This window comes from Mus caroli, chromosome 17 (genome assembly GCF_900094665.2).
Source record: "Mus caroli chromosome 17, CAROLI_EIJ_v1.1, whole genome shotgun sequence".
Taxonomy (NCBI): Eukaryota; Metazoa; Chordata; class Mammalia; order Rodentia; family Muridae; genus Mus; species Mus caroli.
In genome coordinates this window covers 16,154,627-16,163,573 of record NC_034586.1, presented here as the reverse complement: position 1 = coordinate 16,163,573, position 8,947 = coordinate 16,154,627, and the positions used below count along the sequence as shown (strand labels likewise).

General features: G+C 39.1%; 1 pseudogene; it reads right to left on the bottom strand.

Annotated features, from left to right (window-relative positions):
* Positions 1-2,431: 2,431 nt before the first annotated feature.
* Positions 2,432-5,507, bottom strand: LOC110283940 (annotated as a pseudogene).
* Between the last annotated feature and the right edge of the window lie 3,440 nt (positions 5,508-8,947).

Sequence of the window (8,947 nt, the reverse complement as noted above, 5' to 3'; positions counted from 1 at the left end):
AAGAACAAGAACAAGAACAAGAACAAGAACAAGAACAAGAACAAGAACAAGAACAAGAACAAGAACAAGAACAAGAACAAGAACAAGAACAAGAAGAAAAGGAGGTGAGAGGAGGTCTCGGGAAAAACAACATCAAACACATCCTAGAGGAGTAGAGTACAGGAAATAATTAAACTTGGGACTGAAATAAATCAAATAGAGGTAGAGAAAACAATAAAAGATCTTTGAGAAAAATCAACAAGATAGTCAAGCCCTTAGCCAAACTAGCAAGGAATCAGAGATACAATATCCAAAATGACAAAATTAGAAATGAAAAAGGGAATATAACAACAGACATTGAGGAAACCCAGAGAATCACCACGTCTTGCTTTGAAAGCCTGTTTCCACAATATTTGAAAATCTTAATGAAATTAATGATTTTCTTCATGGATTCTAATTACCAAAATCAAATCAAGATTGGGTAAGCAAATTTAACAGTCCTATGACCCCTAAGGAAATAGAAGAAATCATTAAAATCTCCCAACCAAAAAAAAAAAAAAAAAAAAGCCCAGGACCAGATGGTTTCAGTACAAAATTCTACTAGACTTTGAAAGAAAAGCTAATATCACTACTTATAAAACTATCTCAAAATATATAGAAACAGAGGAACATTGTGAAACTCAATAACCATCATCAAATTAAAGAAAGAGAAAATTTGAGGGAATTATACTAAAATCAGGGATGAGACAAGGCTAACAACTCTGTCCCTATCTCTCCAATATAGGACATGAAGTTCTACCCAAAGCAATAACACAACAAAAGAAGATCAAGTGGATTAAAATTGGAAAGGAAAAACAGCAATGTATCACTGCTTTATAGATGATATGATTATACAGAAGTGACCCCAAAATTTCTACCAGGAAACTTCTAGAGCTGATAAACAACTTCAGCAAAGTGGCTCTATACAAAATTAACTCAAAGATATCAGTAGCCCTTTTTATATAAATTAACAAATGGGGTGAAAAGGAAATTAGGGAAACACCAGTAACCACCAATAACACAAAATAAGCAGTAGTGTCATTCTAAATAAGCAATTGAAAGACATATATGACAAGAGCTTTTAGTGTAGCAAAAGAAGAAATTGTAAATGATATCAGATGGAATTATCTTCTATGCTCATGATTCAGTAGGATTAACACAGTGAAAATGGTCATCTTACCAAAAATAATCTACAGATTTGTGCAATTCTTATCAAAATTCCAACACAACTCTTATGATCCTTGAAAGAAAAATTTTCAACTTTATGTGGAAAAAGAAAAACCTAGGATAGCTAAAACACTCCTAAACAATAAAAGATTTTTTTTTTTTTTGGTGTTCCAATGAGTCCTTATTTATAGACACGCAAATCTTCATTTCATAGAACGTTCGTGTATCATGAAATGTGATTTTAAAAACCACTCAGAAACATAGAGACCATTCTTAGCTCACAGGCCATACAAAAACAGATGGTGGGGCTGGACCTCACAAGCACAGTCACGTCCTAACCTCTGGTCTAAACACCTTTGACATGTATTTGCTGGCATGGACANAATGCCTACTTCCTTATTACGTGAGATCAATAATATACAATTTGCTTAANGCTTTGTCTAAACTGCTGGTGTATAAATTTTTAAGACAAAAATTTAAAATTATTTGTATGTTAAAATTAAATGCTAAAGAAACAAACTGGCCAAGTTTCATTTATTTCTTGACGCAACATCTATACAGCTCACACACGCAGCAGGATGCACCCCTTGGCTTCATAACAGCACCAGGCTGCACTTCCGGTTATGATACAGCAGGGTCAAGATGTACATTTATACACTTCATATAAGTTACAGGTGGCTACACCATGACCTAGGGTAGCAAAGGCAAGTCTCGGACCCACTGACTGGACCACTTGTGTCTGACCTATTAAAAATGTACCCAGTCATTAAAAATGGCCAGTTAGGGAATAGGCCATGTATAAAATTTGTCATATAAAAATTACCCATTTACCTCTTTAAAAAATAATAATATTTAGACTTTAGACCACCAACTTGTCGTGTGGTTATACATTATGGTAGCAAGAAGCACGCTTGCTGTACTTCAGCAACCTGGCTAATTTTTTTTTTTTTTGTAAACCGTAACATTTTTGTTAAAACAGCCAAATGAAATCTCTTCTTTATACAGCTGTTAGTTTACTTCCAATTCACCCCCAACCCCCAAAATCAGTCTGACACTCGCTGACATGGTTAATTCGAACCTGTATTGTAGTTTCTAAATTGCGGCTCTGCAGACCCAGTCTGGGAACAAAGTACAACATGAAGACGCAGGCTGTCTCCACCATCAGAGGAGAGGAGGCACAGCTAACGTTCTCTAAAATACTCATCTGACTGCCCTCGAACTTCCACGAAGGCAGTGACATCATAAACACACTGGTGGCTGTGTCACTGACCACGGGTGAACGTCCACTCACTACCTGTTGTAAGCCCTCTCTTTCTTGGACTTCTTTCATGGCTTTGTCCATGGTCTTCTCGCTCTCCCCACGGCACTTGGGGAAGTACCACTTGCCCTTTGGTTTATGGTTGAGCCCCACGCAGGAGAAGTGGAAGCACTTGATGGGGCATTCATCATTGTCACAGCGAATCATCTCCCCATAGGAGACCTGGTTGCACAGACAGTAAGTGGGGTCATTGGGGTCAATGGGGAGGTCAGCAGGAGAAGCTTCCCTCTCTGCTTTGGCCTTGGAGCGTTTTGCTTTCTTCTCCTTGGGCGTTCCTGAGGTGATGTCATCATGGTCGTGATTATTCGATGCATTCTCTTGATTCTCATTGTTTCGCTGACTCCTGGACCGCTTGTTATTCGGCTTATCTGCCTGTGTGATGGCCTCACTCTTTGACTTGTCCTGGCCCACCTTGCCGCTGCCACCAGTGCGGTTACTGATGTCCTGGTGTGCTTCGAAGAGCTCCACGTGACTGTCCACCTGTCTGCTGCGGTTCTCCACCAGCTCCACCATCTGACTCACGATCTGGATCTTCTCATCGCCCAGCTCCTGGCTGCGGATCAGGGCCCTCTGGATGCAGTGCAGTACCAGGCACTTCTGGGTGCCGTCTGTCTCCCGTTTGAACTTCTCATGGTAGTTGTCCAGCTCCTTCAGGATCTCAGAAACGCGACAAGGGATCAGAGGTTCCTGCGGGGAGTCAGAGCAGAGAAGGTAAGCGCAGCAGCCTCCCAGAGGCCACTGCCGCCATAGCCCCGCGGCCCAAAAGAATTTCTGGTAGTATCATTAACTATGACTTTCAAACTGTACTACAAAACAATAGTAATAAAAACTGCATTGGTATATAAAAAAAAGACAAGGTGATCAGTGGAATCTAAATGAAGACACAGGAATAAACCCACACACCTATGAACACTTGATTTTTGACAAAGAAACCAAAACCATACAATAGGGAGAATATCTTCTACAAACATTACTGGTTTATCTGGATGTCTGTATGTAGAATAATGAAAATAAATCTGTATTTATCACCCTGCACAAAACTCAACTACAAGTGTATCAAATACTTCAATGTAAAACCAGATACACTAAATCTAATAGAGCAGAAGTTGGGGAATAGTCTTTAACTCACTGGTACAAGAGACAACTTCCTGAACAGACATCAGTGGCTCAGTCACTAAGGCCTACAATTAATAAACAAGACCTCCTGAAACTGAACAGATTTTGCAAGCCAAAGGACACCTTCCGTTGGAAAAAATGAAAGAAAACCAATTGGGAAAGGATTTTCACTAACCCTATTATCTGACAGTTGGCTAATATTCAAAGTATAAAGAACTCCAGAAGTTAGACACCAACATCCCAAATAACCCAAATAAAAATCAGACAGAGGTAAACAGAATTTTCAACAGAGTAATCTCTGTTTGTTGAGAAACACTTATTAAAGCAATGTTCAGTTTCCTTAGTCATCAGGGATATGAAAACCAAAATGACTCTGAGATTTTACTTTATAACTGTAACAATGGCCAAGATAAAAACCTCAGCAGACAGCACATGCTGGCAAAAATGTTTACTCCTACTTGCTGGTGGGAGTATAAACTTGAACAACTACTCTGAAAATCAATTTGGCATTTTCTCAGAAAACTAGTAATATTTATACCCCAAGATCCAGCTATATTCCTGGGCATATACTCAAAAAATGTTCCACCAGCTCACAAGATCACTTCATCAACTATGTTCATAGTAACTTAATTTATAATAGCCAGCAACTGGAGACAATGTAAATGAAGAACTGAAATGAAGAATGAGAAAAGAAATTGTATAAATAAATGGTATAAACTCATTTATATGTGGAAACTAGTTATAAAGTACATGATAACCATTGTTTAATCCAAAGCCACAAAGAAGACAAATAACAAGTAGGGCCCAAGAGATGATGATGTAATCTTCTTTGGGGGGGTGGCAACCTCTGAAGTGGGTGGATGGAAGGAATTTGGTAATGAAGAGGATGGTGGGAGATTAAGTGTAGGAATAATAGAAAGGGAGAATGGAAATCTGTGGTAGGGGGTGGGGCAATCTTTTTAGTGTGCCAAGGACCTATGATGTGGGGAAGACTCATATTCTAGCTGAGACTCCAAGCAGTGGAGGATATGGATCTTGAAGTTGCCATTTCCTGTAACCAAGTAGAATTCTCAGTGGAGGGATAAATATAACAACTCACTCATAAAAACCTTAGACGCAAAATGTCCTGCTTATAAGATATGCAGACACAAAGTTAGAACAGAGAAGGAAAGAATTACCAACCAATGGCTAGCCTGAATTGAGGCACATCCCATGAACAAGAACGAAATCTTGGCACTATTGTTAATTCTGTGTTATGCTTGCAGACAGGAACCTACCATAACTGTCCTTTCAGAGGATCCACCCAGCAGCCAATGAAAAGTGACTCAGAGACTAAGAGCCAAATATTAGATTGAGCTCAGGGAGTTGTATGAGAGAGTTGGGAGAAGGACTGAGGGACTAGATGAGGACAGGGACATCACAGGAAGACCAACTGAGTAAACTACCCTTAGTTTCAGAGACTGAAACAGCAGTGAAAAAGCAAGCATGGGCTAGAAACTAGGCTATGATGAATATTTCTGGTTGTCAACTTAACTACATCTGGAATGAACTGCAATCCAGAAATGAAGGGCACATCCATGATCCAGATATTAAGACTTAAAGATACAGGCTTCTGACCCAGATATTGATAAGGAAATCTTGAGGGATAAGAGCCATGAAAGGCTTAGATCCAAGCAAGGTAGTAGATGCATTTAATACCAGAAGACTGAGGCAAACAGATTTCTGAGTTTAAGGCCAACCTGAGTTCAAAGATAGAGCAGTGCCAGGTTCAGGAGTGGTGGTACTCACCTTTAATCTGAGACACACATTCTTCTGGGGACTACATAAGGACATTGGAAGAAAGAATATTGACTCCTCTTTGCCTGCTTGAACTTACCTGCCAGTACATCTGGTAGAACCTACTTTTTCAGCATTCCATCTTATACAGAAGACTAGGAGAAAATAGCTTGGTGGGACTGAGTGACTACTAGATTTTTACTTTTTGGGACTTCCCATTCACAGCTGGGTTAAGTACACTACAGACTGTAAGTCATTACAATAAATTTTCTACTTATATAAAGACATTCCATAAATTCTCTGACTCTAGAGAACCTTGACTAACACATAGGTTGCAGATATGCAGCCCTGGTCTTCATGGTGGTCCTTAAACAACTAGACCTGGGGCCTGACCTAATTCTGTTGCCTGTTAATTGTTCCCCTAACTGGACTTTCTTCCCCTAATTGTTCCCCTAGCTTGTCCTTCATGTGTGTTTCCAAAAAGCCAGAGAAGGAACTTTCTCTGACTCTGTTGCCTGTCTTATTTCCTGTACTGGGCTAACCTCAACAAGTGAAGTTGTGCCTAGACTTACTACAACCTAATATGCCAAGACTGATTTATATGCAGGGAAGGCATCATCTTTTCTGAAGAGAAAGGTTGGAGTACTGGAAGGGGAAATGGTAGGAGGGGTACTGGAAGAAAAGGAAGGATGGGAAACTGAGGTCTGGATATAAATTTATTTATTGAGGTTTTTTTTCGTTGTTGTTTTGTTTTTGTTTTTGTTTTTGTTTTTGTTTTTGTTTTTGTTTTTGAGACAGGGTTTCTCTGTATAGCCCTAGCTGTCCTGGAACTTACTTTGAGTCTAGGATAACAACAACAAAAAATGAAGTCTAGTTGTTTAATTCATAAATGCATTCTATAGTATGAGGTTTGTGAGCATATAGGTCCTAGTTGACTGTGATCTGTAAGGAACTTGGGAAATATATCAATGAAATGGGCTCTATGGAGTAAGTATTGACTTGTGGTAAGTTGTAGGATTTCATAGACCCTTCTCATTTCATTTCTTTATCTTTGGGACCTGTCTATACTAATGTAATTATTTGGCCTCCTATTTCGCCACCTATTGGCATAATTCTCCCTCTTTTATCTATACTCCATCTTTACACATTAGTTCAAATGAAATAATTTATTTTGACCAAGCCTGCCCAGTCAGTCACCAGGTTCTCCAGCGTGGGAGTGAGGATTAAAAAGAAAAAAGACAGACAACATTTTAGCATGACCCACATCAATTCTGAGACTGAAGGCAAATTTTATTTTCTCAATCTGCTTTTTATACCATTTTAAATACATGCAAGTGTTAAGGGCGAGCAGTACAATAAGGAACTAAAAGGACAATAGTCAAGGAACAAGCAAGACAATAAACACAAAGCCCCATGAACACTGTGGTGATAGCTGTTTCTAAGGATGATCAAGACAAAAGAGCCTACATCTTTGTTCTACCTTAAGACCAGATTCTTACTTCCTTGTCCTTGGTCAATGTCAGGACCCTCCTTGGACTTACCTCTTTGTCATGGCTTAATGTCAGATTCCTGCCTGAGCTTACTTCCTTGTCATGGTCAATGTCAGATTCCTGTCTGAAGCCCATTTCCTCATCCTTGGCCAATGTCAGACTCCTGCCAAGCAGCACCCCAAAAGAAAGTTTATAAGTTTGATTGGCCATGGTATTTTATTAGAGCAACAAAAAAATAACCTTCATGACTTCTGGATGCTGTACTCCCCAAATTCCTTTATTTTTTTCTTTGTTACTTTACCTTCAATGTCAGTTTTGCTCCTCTTTGCCCAATTGATTTTACTGATATGATTTTAATAAAATTCTTCACACATAATGAGAGTTTGAATACATGGTTTTATAACTGATGCCAGACTTTAAGGAGTATTTGGAAAGCTTGAGATCTAGAATACACCTAGAAGAAGTATATTCTTTTTAAACAAGCCTGTGTAGGAAGACTTTTGCCTCTTAATCCCTGGCAGATCTGTAGAGCTATTTTAGTGTTCTGGGATCCTGATCATGAATTTCAAGTATCTCTTAATTTCCAGTGTCACCTGTGTGAGTTAATCTAGAATTTTTTCATACTTGTTACTAGTCCGGTTGTTGAAAACTCCTCAGAATTAGGATTTGTACAGGCAGCATACTCATTTTGTCATGCAAAATTAGAACAGCATAAGTAAGAAGGTATCATTTGATAGAAATGTTATGTGAGAATAATACTACAACATAAGATGAGTGAGGAGAATAGACTTAGAACTTTCATATTAACTAAAGAAAAAAGTGAAGAACCTCTTTATTTTACCATAAGAAATAGTACATGCAATACAAAGATTTATTTCCCCAGTTACAACCACATGTTTATAGCTCCCATACTTTTAATATTCATGAAGTGCCTGTGAAATTACCTGGTAACAGTGTCTTGTATATACTAGCATACTATTGTGTCTATGTGACATCAGGCCATGAAGCACAAGGCTGTGATCAGCCAGATGTCAATCAAAGGTTGAAAGTAAGTTACCTTCAAATAATTCTAAACACTAAAGACCTGGAAGATCTCTCAGTAACATAAACTTCTGTAACAATATGGAACATTCATATATTCATCAAATATCTAGAGAGATATGATTCCCTGGAATCAGTGTCTACTTCTCTGTATTTAATCAGCACATGGTATGTGTGGGGGCTTTATCTCATTTTTTTTACTGTGCTTTCTACATTTATTATATTCACAGACTTCAATTATCTCTTCCTTAAATTCTTAAAGACATTGTCCATTTGTCAATTTAAGGAGCTATGACCTAACTCATTTATACCCTCAAGGAAAACTACTTAGAATTTCTGCCAACAAGACATCCCTTGAATATGCAAAGTAGAATTCATCATTGTATTTTTTTAAAAAAATATATACATTCCATTCATTGTTCCCTTTCCTGGTCCCTCTCACACAGTTCTTCATTCCATTCCTCTCACCACCCCCTTGCCTCCAAGGGGTACTTCTCCCATTACCAGGTCTCACCCTTCCCTGTGGCCTCGTGTCTTCCATCATGACCAAGATAAAGCTCATCTTCTCCCACTGAGGTCAGAGCAGGGAGACCACTGCTACATATGTTCCAGGGGCCTCAGAACAATCCCTGTATGCTCCTCATTGGTGGCTCAGTCTCTGGAAGCTCCCTGGGGTCTGGGTTAATTGAAACTGTTGGTCTTCCTAGGGGTCGCCTTACCCCTATCTGCTTCTGTCTCAGTCAGCTGCTGGTAGGACCTCTCAGAGGACAGCTATGCTAGGCTTCTATCTGTAATCATGTCATTGTATCAGTAATAGTATCAGGACTTGGTGTCCTCTCAAGTTGGCCTGTCATTGGGCTGCCCTTCTTTCAGTCTATTCCCCATTTTTGTCCCTACAGTTCTTTTAGACAGGAACAATTCTGGGTCAGAAATTTTGACTGCGGATTGGTTACCCTGTCTCTCCACTTGGAGCCCTTTCTATTTACTGGAGGTAGACTCTGAGCACCCTTTCCACAATGTT